Source organism: Berghia stephanieae, chromosome 4 (assembly GCF_034508935.2).
Source record: "Berghia stephanieae isolate SIO BIC M18660-M18661 chromosome 4, UCSD_Bste_1.3, whole genome shotgun sequence".
NCBI lineage: Eukaryota > Metazoa > Mollusca > Gastropoda > Nudibranchia > Aeolidiidae > Berghia > Berghia stephanieae.
The window spans coordinates 48,079,449-48,092,228 of record NC_088363.1 but is presented as its reverse complement, the minus strand read 5'-3'; the positions used below and the strand labels follow the sequence as shown (position 1 = coordinate 48,092,228).

Here is a 12,780-nt window from a genome sequence, read left to right as displayed (position 1 = left end):
GTGTGCAACTTGATTACCATATTCCATCGTCTACTATAAGAAGTCGCTGTCATATTCATATAATTTGATCTACGGTTCGATTCGACACCAGTGAAAGGGGGTGATTGTTTGTAAAGTCATCCACCCAGGCGTGAATGACTACCTCGGTATAGGCCACTCGAGTCACGAGCGTTGGGTTCGCTCTGCCCTACTCTTATTCTACACACATATCCTGCTTAAGATGAACAACAACGTTGGAAGAAAAAAAAAAAAAAGAAAGAAAAAGAAAACAATATATATATCTCTATCTCTATTATTGGTCACCGCCGCCCGATTACCACGTTAATACTCATACTCCTATAAAAGGCGCGAGTGTAAACTCTTCTACTCAAGTGTGAATGGGAACCTGGTTGTAAGAATAACGCAAGAGTTTTCACTCTGAGAGTATGTACCCCATTGACCTAATACTCTATCTGTTATGCAGGGGATGGATCAGTTGCATGTCATTAAAAAGAAAGCTTAATTCGAAGGAGAATTTGAGTTTAAATAAATGATGCCTTTATTGATAAGTATATACTGTCTGTTAAATATAAATATTTACATGGTGCATTTCCACAGATCTGCCATGCTCAATGCGCTTCACAATGTTTCATTAATCCCCCCTCCCCCTTCCTTCCCTCCACCCAGTAAGCCATATGTAAGCATATTTAAATTTCACACAATACCAGTCACCTGGTGGACGTCTTTTTCGTAAAAACAATATCCAACATTGTCTAAAGCCAGATACTGATTCACACCTGGGTAGAGTGGAACAATACGTGTTAACTGCCTAACCCAAGGACGTAAAATTGAGACCAAGATTTTCCACGATCACGCACTGTCACCAACTGACCACGCTTAATATCGCTTGACTTTTATGACAGCGGGAGATACCGTATCGCTAAGCCACTGAGTCACAGTCTTAAATTTCAAAATTCTTCAAAATTCCTTTGTTCTTATGAGTCTGGCTTTAAACTCCAATTTTCTGCATATCAAGTTAATTCCGACAAAATACAAGACAGTTCGGTCGACCACGTATTAGCAAGTTAACGTCTACGTTCCCAACCACCAACGATCGTAGAAGATATGTCCTTGGACCCCGAGGACAGATCTCCATTTGCTTCCACGTCGTTGGTCGATCGCTGTAGATTGGCAACGAAATCGTTAACTTCCTAATATGACTGAGATCTATCGCCCCGAAGCGGTATAATGACGGGTGAAATGAAACGTACCAAAATGCGCAAAACTAACACTTTAACGCTTATAGAGGGAAGGAAATTGACGCCACTCAGCTCTTTGCTATTGTTTTTGGACAGCCATTTTAGTGATAAGTTCTCATCAAATTACATCAATCAGACTGTAAGCATTCAACGTTACACATAGTTTGTGTGTCGGTACGTTTATCCGACTGGCGGATGTTGTGAGTATTTTACCTAAACGCATAGCATCAAGTCTGATTGACATCTTAGTGATAACTCAATCATCCAACTGGAGGTCTTTAAAATCTTTTTTTTTTTAAACAACAACACAGAGCTGAGTAACGTCACCGTCAATCCTTCTATGGAACGAATAGAGTAGAAGCTGTTTTTGTTTGTTTTTAAGGGTTTTACGGCGCTTGCAACACATTTAGGTTATATCAGCGCCAGTAAAAAGGAAGAAAATGGAGTAGAAGCGTAACGATCGTAAACTTATAGCCTGACGTCACTGACCAAAAAAATGACGTCAAAAGATAAGTCTTTGGCCACAAAAGAAAACAAACCGTGAGTTGTATTCAATAGTTCAACCAATGAAATAACGTGTTTCCTTGAGCTCTACTCACGACAACTCAACAGACGCTACACAAACCTAAAGAAATGACGTCAAACTGTAAGTCTTAGAGAGTGTCAGGCTATAAGTTAACGATGGCGACGGTTGAAGTCACCCAGCTCTTTCAGAGCGCCAGTTGGGTGATTTGTTCTCATTCATTTCAACCAACCAGATCAGAAACATTTGACAATACACAGAGCCTTGCATCTATTGATGACGTGCTCTTAGTTAAAATACTAACAACATCCACCAACCATATATAACGTACCTATACAAAAAAAAACTATGTCAAACCGTAAAATTTTACAGTCTGATTGATACACTTTAGTCAGAACTACTTATGAAAAAGACTGACTAAAAAACAATAACAAATACCTGAGTGACATCAATTTCGTTCCTTCTATTGATGTTTTGGGCTAAGCCAAAAAGCTCAGAACATTTTGCCAGCCGGAAATAACGTACCAACACGCAAAACTAAGTTTAAGTCAAACCTTGAACGTTTAGAGTCTTAATTAATACATTTTAGTAAGAACTACTTAAAACAATGGCTGGCTAAAAACAATAATAAAGACTTGAGTGACGCCAACTTCGTTCCATCTATAACAGTCCGTCAGCGTGTGTGTGTGTGTGTGTGTGTGTGTGTGTGTGTGTGTGTGTCTGTCTGTGTATGTGTGTGGTTCAACTCCTAATTCTATTCATAAATCAACAACGGGGTCACAACAACCCATTTGTATTTTGCTGACCTCCTCACAAATCTCGAAACTAGGTCTTACGTTTTTCAAGAAGTTATTTAATGGGAAAGACGCTATGAATAGAGAGTATGTAAGTATGTCTGGTGATGATGATGATGATGATGATGATGATGATGATGATATATAATATATAATGATTGCAATTTATAGTGTTTAGCAACAAGACAAAAAAAAATAATAACAATAATATATTAATAATATAAATAATAATAATAATAATAATAAAATAATAATAATAATAATAATAATAATAATAATAATAATAATAATAATAATAATAATAATAATAATAATAATAATAAATAATAATAATAATAATAATAATAAAATAATAAATAATAATAATAATAATAATAATAATAATAATAATAATAATAATAATAATAATAATAATATAATAATAATAATAATAATAATAATAATAATATATGTTAAGAAGAAGAAGAAGAAGAAGAAGAAGAAGAAGAAGAAGAAGAAGAAGAAGAAGAAGAAGAAGAAGAAGAAGAAGAAGAAGAAGAAGAAGAAGAAGAGGAGGAGGAGGAGGAGGAGGAGGAGGAGGAGAAGGAGGAGGAGGAGGAGGAGGAGGAGGAGGAGGGAGGAGGAGAAGGAGGAGGGGGAGAATACCGATGATGATAACGATAATCTTTAAACTAATGGACGTAAGACATACGTAAGATCATGCGACCCTAAAACAAGGATCGCTTTAAGGATATTTTACAGGACATCGAAAAATTCTAATACTCGCTACTCCAAACCGATTTTTCAAATCACAATAGAGCAAATATGTTACGTGTTATGGAAAGTTACTATGATTCTAAGACTTGATTTCCGCAATTAATATGATAGGGCAATTGGTTCGAACGTTATGCAAGTTATATATATATATAATATATATATATATATATATATATATATATATATATATATATATATATATATATATATATATATATATATATATATATATATTCTGGACGTCAAGGAAGATCGTCCATCCTCGCTCTTTTACGTCCCGTAATCCTGATAATCTGCCTATACAACCTGCTACTAAAATAGTTAAGCCATCTCATGATTCAATTTGTAACCTATTAGTCCTTTAAAGGGCTGGTTACATAAACATTGTAATAACCGACCAAAAGCCCTCCTTCGAACCCTCCACCAGAGATAGGTTACAACGATCTAATATCACAATTGTCTTTTGACATAATATCATATGAAGCTTGGATACATTACACTCCCACCCCCCTTAAGTTAACAAAGTCTCTGTCAGGTTAATTAATCTTAACTTAAAAGAAATATGAAGTGTGCAATATGATACCAAAACTAAAACTAAGAAACATGTTTACATTATAAATTGTAGAAACAAAACAATGAGAAAGAAATTGAATGTCAAATTATGAAAAAAATGAAAATTATACACATCACAATAACTGTCCTTCCGACTAAACATAACATTGAAAATGACACGGATAATGAATACGAATACGGTATATAGTCAATATTTTAAACAAAAATTAGTCAATGACCATTGAATCAGTGAATCAATGAACCACTGAATTAATGAATCAATGACGTAATGAATGCGTCAACAAGAATAAAAGGATTACAAGTTCAAGTTGACAGTCAAATAAATAACGCTTTTCTTAAGAGATCAGATCTTCTTGGTTGTGATTGGAAATCATCTCCACAATACCTGCTTGGTAAACTCATATCGTTTTCCTCCCTCTTAGATAGTGATTGGGTCTTGGGACGGTGAACCGTTCATGTCATTGCTTGCGTTCGAATCCTTCTATGGAGGTGTGCTTGCATGCTGAAAGGTTCATGGTTGGGTTGTGTTCGAATCCACGAGATCTCGCAACCTCAACAATACCATGATTCTCGGTCTGGATATTGTAAGACCCTGTTTAGTTGGTAACAACACCAGTGATCCAAGGATCACCATGAACAGAATAATTCTTCACAATCGCATGGTCATATATATTTCACACACTCTCTGGAACCGGAAAAGTAGGCAAAACGTCACGACCAGGTTAGCCATGCAGGAGGCAAAAATTTACTTAACTTTCTTACACAAACACATTGATAGACCCCTTTCCGAGTACTGAACTCCAGTAGAGAAACATTATGTACTGTTTTTTTTTCCCCGTTTAGCAGGTGACTGGAAAATATACTGAGATAACATACTGAATCCGTAAATATACGGAAAATTGGCAACTTTGCACGACTTTTCTGCCCTATATGCTGGGAGTCTACGGTTTGAGGGTAAAGAATAACTTAAGAATAGCTAACAGTATGAAAAAGGCAGTAACAGAGTGACGGGAAATCACGGTACTTACAATGATAACACGAGTCAAATAACTGAACAACTTCTCACGCTGGTCTATTTTGCATTACATACACTATCATCACGTCGTACTATAATATACGTTCACACATGACCTTTAACCCACCTCACTCAAAATATATACGTTTAAGGCAACGCGTTGTTTTGTATGCTGGCATGTTTCATCCGGCGGGCAAATGTGAGTATTTTACATAAATGAATAGCATTAATTAGAAAATGTGCTTATTAAAAAAGGAAAAAATTCTCCCCCTTCTCTCTCTCTCTCTCTCTCTCTCTCTCTCTCTCTCTCTCTCTCTCTCTCACACACACACACAAACACACACTAACACACACACGCATACACACGATTAATCGACTAGTCGTTAGACCAAACGTTTATCATCTCTTGATGTAAATAGCGGTATGATTAATATTGTGAGCCCTTAAAATTATTTTTCGGGAAAGGACAATTCATTAACATTTTCAAAAGAAGTATATTGTATAACATTACGTAACTACCACTTTGTAAATGTAATTTTTGTATTTGTGCTTAAGTTTGCCTGATGGACCGATACATTTTCCTTAATTTAAAAAAATTATGCTGTTTTTATTTCTAAACATGAAAGAAGAAGCAGTGCATGGCACCAAATCAACCAATAGAGCTCCGTCCCTGACGTATGACAGATTTTTTCATGTGTTTAGTTCGGTTAAGCTATTTGTTGGTTTACTTCCATGTCATTGTATTTCCTTTTTTACTATTTATTTGACCTATTATTTTCAGACATCCATTAGTCTATGGCAATTCAATATCCAATGTAAATTTCCAGAAGTGGATAAATATAAAGTTCATCTTATCTTATCTTATAAATACAATTTCCTACACCTTGTCCACCCGGACATAATACTGCTTAGATACAGTCTTTTCTGTTTTAAAATCGCATTTTAAAATTATTTTTGGAGGAGGATGGGGCGGGGGAGGGAAGGCATGTGGTTCACATCGGCATGATACCGGTCTATAGACGATAGGTCTCACATAATATAGTCGTGAATAATAAATATAAGTGTTCACCACAATCACCCTCTTTGCAAACCACTTTTATGGACGTTATAGTCAACACAAGAGAACGCATTAATATCTTAATGAGAGTTCGAATGCGCGCTTCAAATAATATGGTCGATGGTACCGATGGACATGCATTTTTGATTGATGCCTATAGATCAACGCGTTAGAATCTAGCTGGGGTCATAATTCAACAATGGCTTCCTTGGGAGTCTTTCAGGGCTATCATCCCAATTTAGATGGCGGGGGGTTAGAAAAGAGAGAGAGAGAGAGAGAGAGAGAGAGAGAGAGAGAGAGAGAGAAAGAGAGAGAGAGAGGGGGGGGGGGTGGGGAGGGGGAGAGAGATCAACAGAGAGAGAGAGAGGGGGGGGGGGGGGGATTATGCAAATTCTTCATCAAATAGATCTATGAGGATCTTGATGGTGACAGATACTCTCATAACGTACTCCTGAATAATAATGGGCGCACAACAGCTGACTCGTATTTTATGACTAGTAAAATTGCTCAGATATAGGCTTTTGGGACATGGACGACAGTGGGGAGACGACTAATAAAAATAATAATAATACTAAATAATAATAATAATAATAATAATAATAATAATAATAATAATAATAATAATAATAATAATAATAATAATAATAATAATCCAGTGCCCATTACTGAACTGCGGCGCTTGATGACCTGAGATAAATAAAGCATTTTGCACACATCTTCCTCTGTTCACCCAGCTGTGATTGAGTAGCTGGGTTGGAAAGTGCTCTGCAAAAGACTTAGTCGTATCCAAAGCATAGCAAGAAATGGCTACGGTCAGTTGAACACCAAATAAACCAATCCGCCCCCCCCCCCCCCCACACACACACACACACACACACAAATTGTCTATTTGGCTTTGATGGAGCTCTTTTGTGAAGAATCAAGCTTTCAAAACAAAGACAAACCAAAACAATTAAAAGCATACCTAAAAACATTAAGCTTAAGGGATCATAGAAAAACCTCTCAATTAGAAAAATAAGGCCAAATGAGTCTTGAGCAATATATGCAGGTCTGACATCCCAACACAATTATGGGCCTGGTTTAACATTGTTGTAATGGACAATACTTTGCGTCATTTTTTGATATGTCCATAACATCAATGAGCCCATAATAACATTGTGTAGCGAGTCCAAAACTTAAGACTTTACTATACAGCTACACAGCAGCAACAATAGAATATTGAATAGCTGTATAATATCATATGAGCCTTTCAATACCTTCTAAGTATTCACTTTTTCATCATTCAGACAAAACTGCAATTTTATGCCATTTATTTAATGAGCTAAGAGAGGAAAATACCTGTCTTCTCTCCCTATATTAAAGAGTACCCTGAGTGCTGTAAAAGTGCAGATTTCCCTGGATGATTCCAAGGAGTCCAAAGCATGGCAAGAAAGCATCACCCCATTTTCTGCAAGAATGTGCCTTAGCAGGTTTTGAAAGCCTGCTCTTCATATCATCATATATAAATACTATATCTACATAATATAAAAAGAAACCTAGAAATGACAGGAGAAAGAAAAAAACCCTTGGAAAACTTATCTCATCTCTACTAATTCCATTTTGATACGCATGCAATTGTAATCTTTCTTCGGAAGTGACAGACTCAATGACACTGTGCATTTCTAGATGTATCATCATAGCTGAGATTTAATTCACCAAAATGTCTACTCAGAAACAAGCCGTCATAATTTTGACTCTTTTCAGTTTGACATTCATTCATGGAAAGAAATGAATTTCTACAGTTTGGGATTACATGGACAATTCTAAAGGTGATTTAATACTAAAACAAATCGAAGACAAGAGCTGGGTCACAAGGACACTGCTGGCCTGTATAAAAGAATGCATGATTCATTCAAATATGTTTAACAGTATAGAATACAGTGATATCTCTGGCAGTTGTGTTCCAGGTTATGGTCTAGTGAAAATCAAACCACCAAGGGCTAATAATTCCCATTCATCTCAATTTTCATAATACTCCAAGAAAAAATATCCCAGTTTTGTGTGATGAATCTTTTGGAATTGAAACACTCATACAATTGGATATGGTGGTGTTTCATTACAATTCAGACACAAAGCATAACTACACATGTGCGAAAGCAAAATGCCAAAGTAAAATGGGGAAATTGTATATGATTAAATCTGAAACTAAATTTGAAGCATATAAAAAGAACAGTAAAGTTCGTGTGGGGCTAGAAGATGCATATAGAAACAGAACATATTATTGGGCGGTTCAGGAGTGAGAATGACTGGTCACGAAAATGGAGGAAATTTTTCAGCGAATAGTTCAAGACCCATCTATGCGACGATAACGTATAAATTTGAATTTCATTAAAATCTACTGAGATGCAATCCAAAATGCGTCTCGCAATAATTTCTGACACCACTTGGAGGAATTTCAAAAGTTGAAAGTGTAATTACAATATATTGTAGTTGCAGTTAAGAAAGGTAGCGATAGGGATGATGATGCAGTGGTGGTTGTAGTAGGGTCGTGATAAGGATGATGATATGGTGGTTGTAGTTGTAGAGGTGTTGGGAATGATCGTGTGGTGGTGGTTGTAATAGTTGTGGAAGGGATCATGTGGTGGTAGTAGTGATAGTAGGGATGATGTGGTGGCGGAGGATGTGGTTGTATTGGTAGTAGGAATGATGATGTGGTGGTGGTTGTTGTAGTAGTGGTGGTAGGGATCAGTGATGATAATGATAATTTGTAAAAAAGGAGGAAAATCTATCGGCCCGTCTGTCAAGCCCAAATCTAATGCAAAAAATAACATAGCTATTCATTGTTACTTAATATTACGTAATATATTACTAACTTCTAAAACACTTCTATTCTGATCACAAGATATAAACTGATTTTTTGTAAATATAATTTTTAAAATTGTCATTTCCAATTTAACATTTTAGAGCTCTATAATGCTTCCCACTATATCAAGAGATTATAATAAACTTTTGGCCTAAAGGAGGTATTTTTTTATATTACAAACACAGCTAGTTTGTGTGTATTACTGCAACCTTGTGGTTATGCAGCTTATGAATAAGAATCTTTAATCAATTGCAAAACATATTCCATCAAATGAGCGAATTTAAATCAAGCCTTTAAAAAAATTATTACTTAAATCGATCAGCCAAACTTACTGTTGCATTTTCTCTCTATTACAAAGTGATATCTATAAATATAATAATGTGAAGTTAGAAGGTTAGCTGAGAAATAAAATATGGAAAAGAAAGAAAGAAAGAGAGTGAGAGATAGATAGATAGATAGATAGATAGATAGATAGATAGATAGATAGATAGATAGATAGATAGATAGATAGAGAGACCACTCTGATTTTTGTTTTAATTAGTAATTAGAGATAAGTTGTAATGAATTCAATTGAATTCAGAACAAACAAACAAACAAACAAACAAAAAAAAAGGAGTACAAAGCTAAATGGTACAAAAATATTGACACCCATTTTGCTCCATCCCCTTCCCTTTTGATCATCTTTTCATCCAAGGCCGTCATGGGTATTGTACCACTATTCACATTTGGCACCAATGTGTCTAGACTAATGTCATGGGCATGGGAATGTCATCAAAAATCATGCAGCTGAGCAGAGGTGTCAAAAAATGGTAATTTTTCAGCTAAACTACCTCTTAGCCGAAAATGTTTGACACTGCAAAAACAGCTGAAAATTTCAGAAAAATCCTGGATGGTGGTGGTGGTAGGGATGATGATGGGGGTGGTTGTAGTATTAATGGTGATAGGTAGGAATGATGATGTGGTGGTAGTTGTAGTAGTGATGGTGGTGGTGGTAGAGATGATGATGTGGTGGTGGTTGAAGTAGTAATGGTGATAGGGATGTTGATGTAGTGGTCGTGGTGAGTCTTTTTAAAAGGCGGAATTGTGATGGTGATGGGCGGAGATAAAACACCGTTTAGGCGGAAATCCGCCTTTAGGCGGAAGATTCTCAGCCCTGCTATCATTACCACTATGTCCAGAGTTGTGACTTTCATACATACCATGCGCAAATTAATTTCAATCACTGAAGTTGGTAATTTATGTCTTCTAATACTAAGAGCTTTGGGATAAAAGTAGTTTTTCAGAGCCATTAGGTCCATGGAGTCGGATTTATTCCATTATCTACAGCATGAAATGGACAATAGCAACTGCTTGCTACTCTGGTTGGATATAAGACGCTAGTCTATCACAAATACTTTCAACCAGATCTAACAGACCCAACAAACAATCCAATCACATCTGAGTGGAAAGAAAGAAATCTCAACTTCACCCGGGATCCTTTTGCATTTGAAGCGAGTGCTCTACCAACTGAACTATCAGGCCTCCGCTTTGAGATAAAAGTTACTGTATAGATGGAAATGATCACTAATTACCTCAGTGATGAGTAACACTTGGTACCTGTTTAATACTAAAACCATTACTACTACTACCCTCAGACAAAGAGGTAAGCTTGGGCATTCATCTCAATAGCAATGGGGCCTGCTTTGATTCTTAGTACAGACAAGTTTGGTTTGTTTCCTTGTCTTCCTCCCCCCCCCCCTCCCCCCCCCCCCCACCCATTCACTCAGCTGTGATTGCTGTGTCTGCTAGATCGGGCAGAAAATACTTTGTGATAAATTTGCACCCTATTCAAAGGGTAACAAGAATTTGCTACTGCCCATTCGATGCTCCATGGGCCTTATGGCGCTTAAGGAACTACTGATGATGACAAATGCACCCTGAGACATGGTCATCATAGTGTAAAATACTTGTTAATCAATGGTGTACCTACTGGCTTTTCCCTGACTTATAAAAATGTTTGTTGAAATTATAGATTTAGAATAAATTGATGTCAGTATGGGATTGAAATCTACAGCAAATTTAATTCTATATTTATCAAAATATCTACTAAGTACTTCAGCGGATGGACAGCTCTGTACAGTATTCAAGATAAGATACCATAATCATAGTCTTGAGAAGTCTATCTATGTAAACGAAACCTATGATGCAACCCACTTTAAATGACATCCGACAGGATTTTTAAAATTATACCCGTCACATACCCCAACAATGAGACAGCTTAGTGCATTTTTTCCCCCACTTAGTAAGGAAATATCTGATGCACATCATCACTCGGACAAATTCCTTGTCCATGTCCAATAAACATAAACATTAATTCACAATTGGCTTCATTGGGATGATTTGCATTTTGGTATTCTAGTGTCATTAAAATTATAACCATTCTAATAATTCATAAAACCATTTATTGAAATTGATTTAGGAGGCATTGTGGACTGTTTTTCCGCAAGTTCCTCGCATTGGCTTCTGTTATTTAATTTTATCTATTATTATTTTTAAATTATTAATTATTATATTATTGATATCAATAATAAAGGATGTGGGATGGGGGGGGGGGGTTCTTTTTTGTATTTTTTTCCAATAAGACTTTTGCCTTTCAGTGCTTGGAACTTGTGGAAAGACTCCCGCATTATTAAGGCTCAGCATTATGGTTTTTGCACACCCGATAGGTATAGAGTTCCACGACTCTTCTCATTCTGTGGCCTTGAGCAAGTCATCTTGCTCTACCTTGCTCACTTTGCAGTGAACTTATGACTATGGCCATCTATTCTACTCATGAGTCTACTACTAAGACTAAGACATTCTTTCCAGCATTTTAAAATAAATTATGATTATAATCTTACCTTTTGAGTGCTGCCAGTGTAATTGTCATTTAAATATCCGCATTGTGTAACTCCTGAAATGAATGGGGAAATCCTGGTAATGAGAAGATTACGTTTTAATTTTAATTTATCAGAATCAGACGATAAACTCAATAATTCTATAGACTTATCTCACTCACTGGTCGGAGAATATTATCATCACACTCAAAGTGTGTCACACCCATCTACAATCAAATGAGTGTTGTATCTTGACTTCTTTTCTCTTTTTTTTTTTTGTTCTATTTTTTTAATCAGTGACTCTCAGTCTCTTTTACTGTTTTGCTTTTATCTAGACGTCTAGAGTTAAAATTTGTTCAGCTGAGCTGAATGTCCACCATAGAATATTCCCCTAATTCCATACAATTACAATGATGATGATAATGATAATGATAAAAAATGAAAATGTTTTCAAACAAACATCGACAGCTATCTGACTCAGATTCTGTGGGTTTTTTTCTTTCCTTTTTTATACCCAATAATGAATGAGAATGACTTGATTCACCAACCAGATTGTAAAGCAACTTCAACTTCAACTCGACTCATAAACGTTCACTGTTCACTAATAACACAGTCAGTTGTGACTCTCTGACTCTGACTCTAGACCGGACCTTAGCCCGAGCCTGACTCTTGTTGACGACTCATTATTATTTTGTTCTTCAAAGCACAGCAAGCACAAATTTCAAAAACTTACAATTGTCAACTTCGATCTATAGTCAAACAAAGAAATCATCATGATCAAACAGAGTAACGGGTTTGCATTGTAAACAAATAGACCAGAAAGTAAAAAAATCAATCGATTTGCTCCTAAGAGGACGTTAGAATTAGAATCAGGTTTTAGTTCACGGTGGCCAAATAAATTTTATGTAAAAATGCCAAAGTTGGAATTTATTTTTTTATTTTTTTTTTATTTTTTTTGGGGGGGTGGGGGGGGGGGGGAGGGAGGAAAGACGGGAAAGATAAGAACCGAAATTATTTATACAAATGTTTGGTATTTTTGTACTTTAAACGTTGAACTTTATTGTCAGGATTCTTCATAGCTAGATTGGAGAAAATTATGCTTAATTCTGTAATCTTTTCGTAATGGC

General features: G+C 36.0%; 1 protein-coding gene across 4 annotated transcripts in view; it reads right to left on the bottom strand.

Annotated features, from left to right (window-relative positions):
* Positions 1-12,545, bottom strand: part of LOC144970736 (alpha-1,3-mannosyl-glycoprotein 4-beta-N-acetylglucosaminyltransferase B-like) — a 145,424-nt gene extending 132,879 nt beyond the window's left edge. The window contains exons 1-2 of one of the 4 annotated variants that reach the window (XM_078910699.1): positions 12,202-12,545; positions 11,678-11,730 (exon numbers count right to left, since the gene is read on the bottom strand). The gene's annotated coding sequence lies outside the window, so the exon portion shown is untranslated. Of the gene's footprint in view, positions 1-11,677; positions 11,751-12,201 lie in introns of all 4 variants that reach the window. The other 3 variants (XM_078910697.1, XM_078910700.1, XM_078910701.1) reach the window with 3 other exon arrangements.
* Between the last annotated feature and the right edge of the window lie 235 nt (positions 12,546-12,780).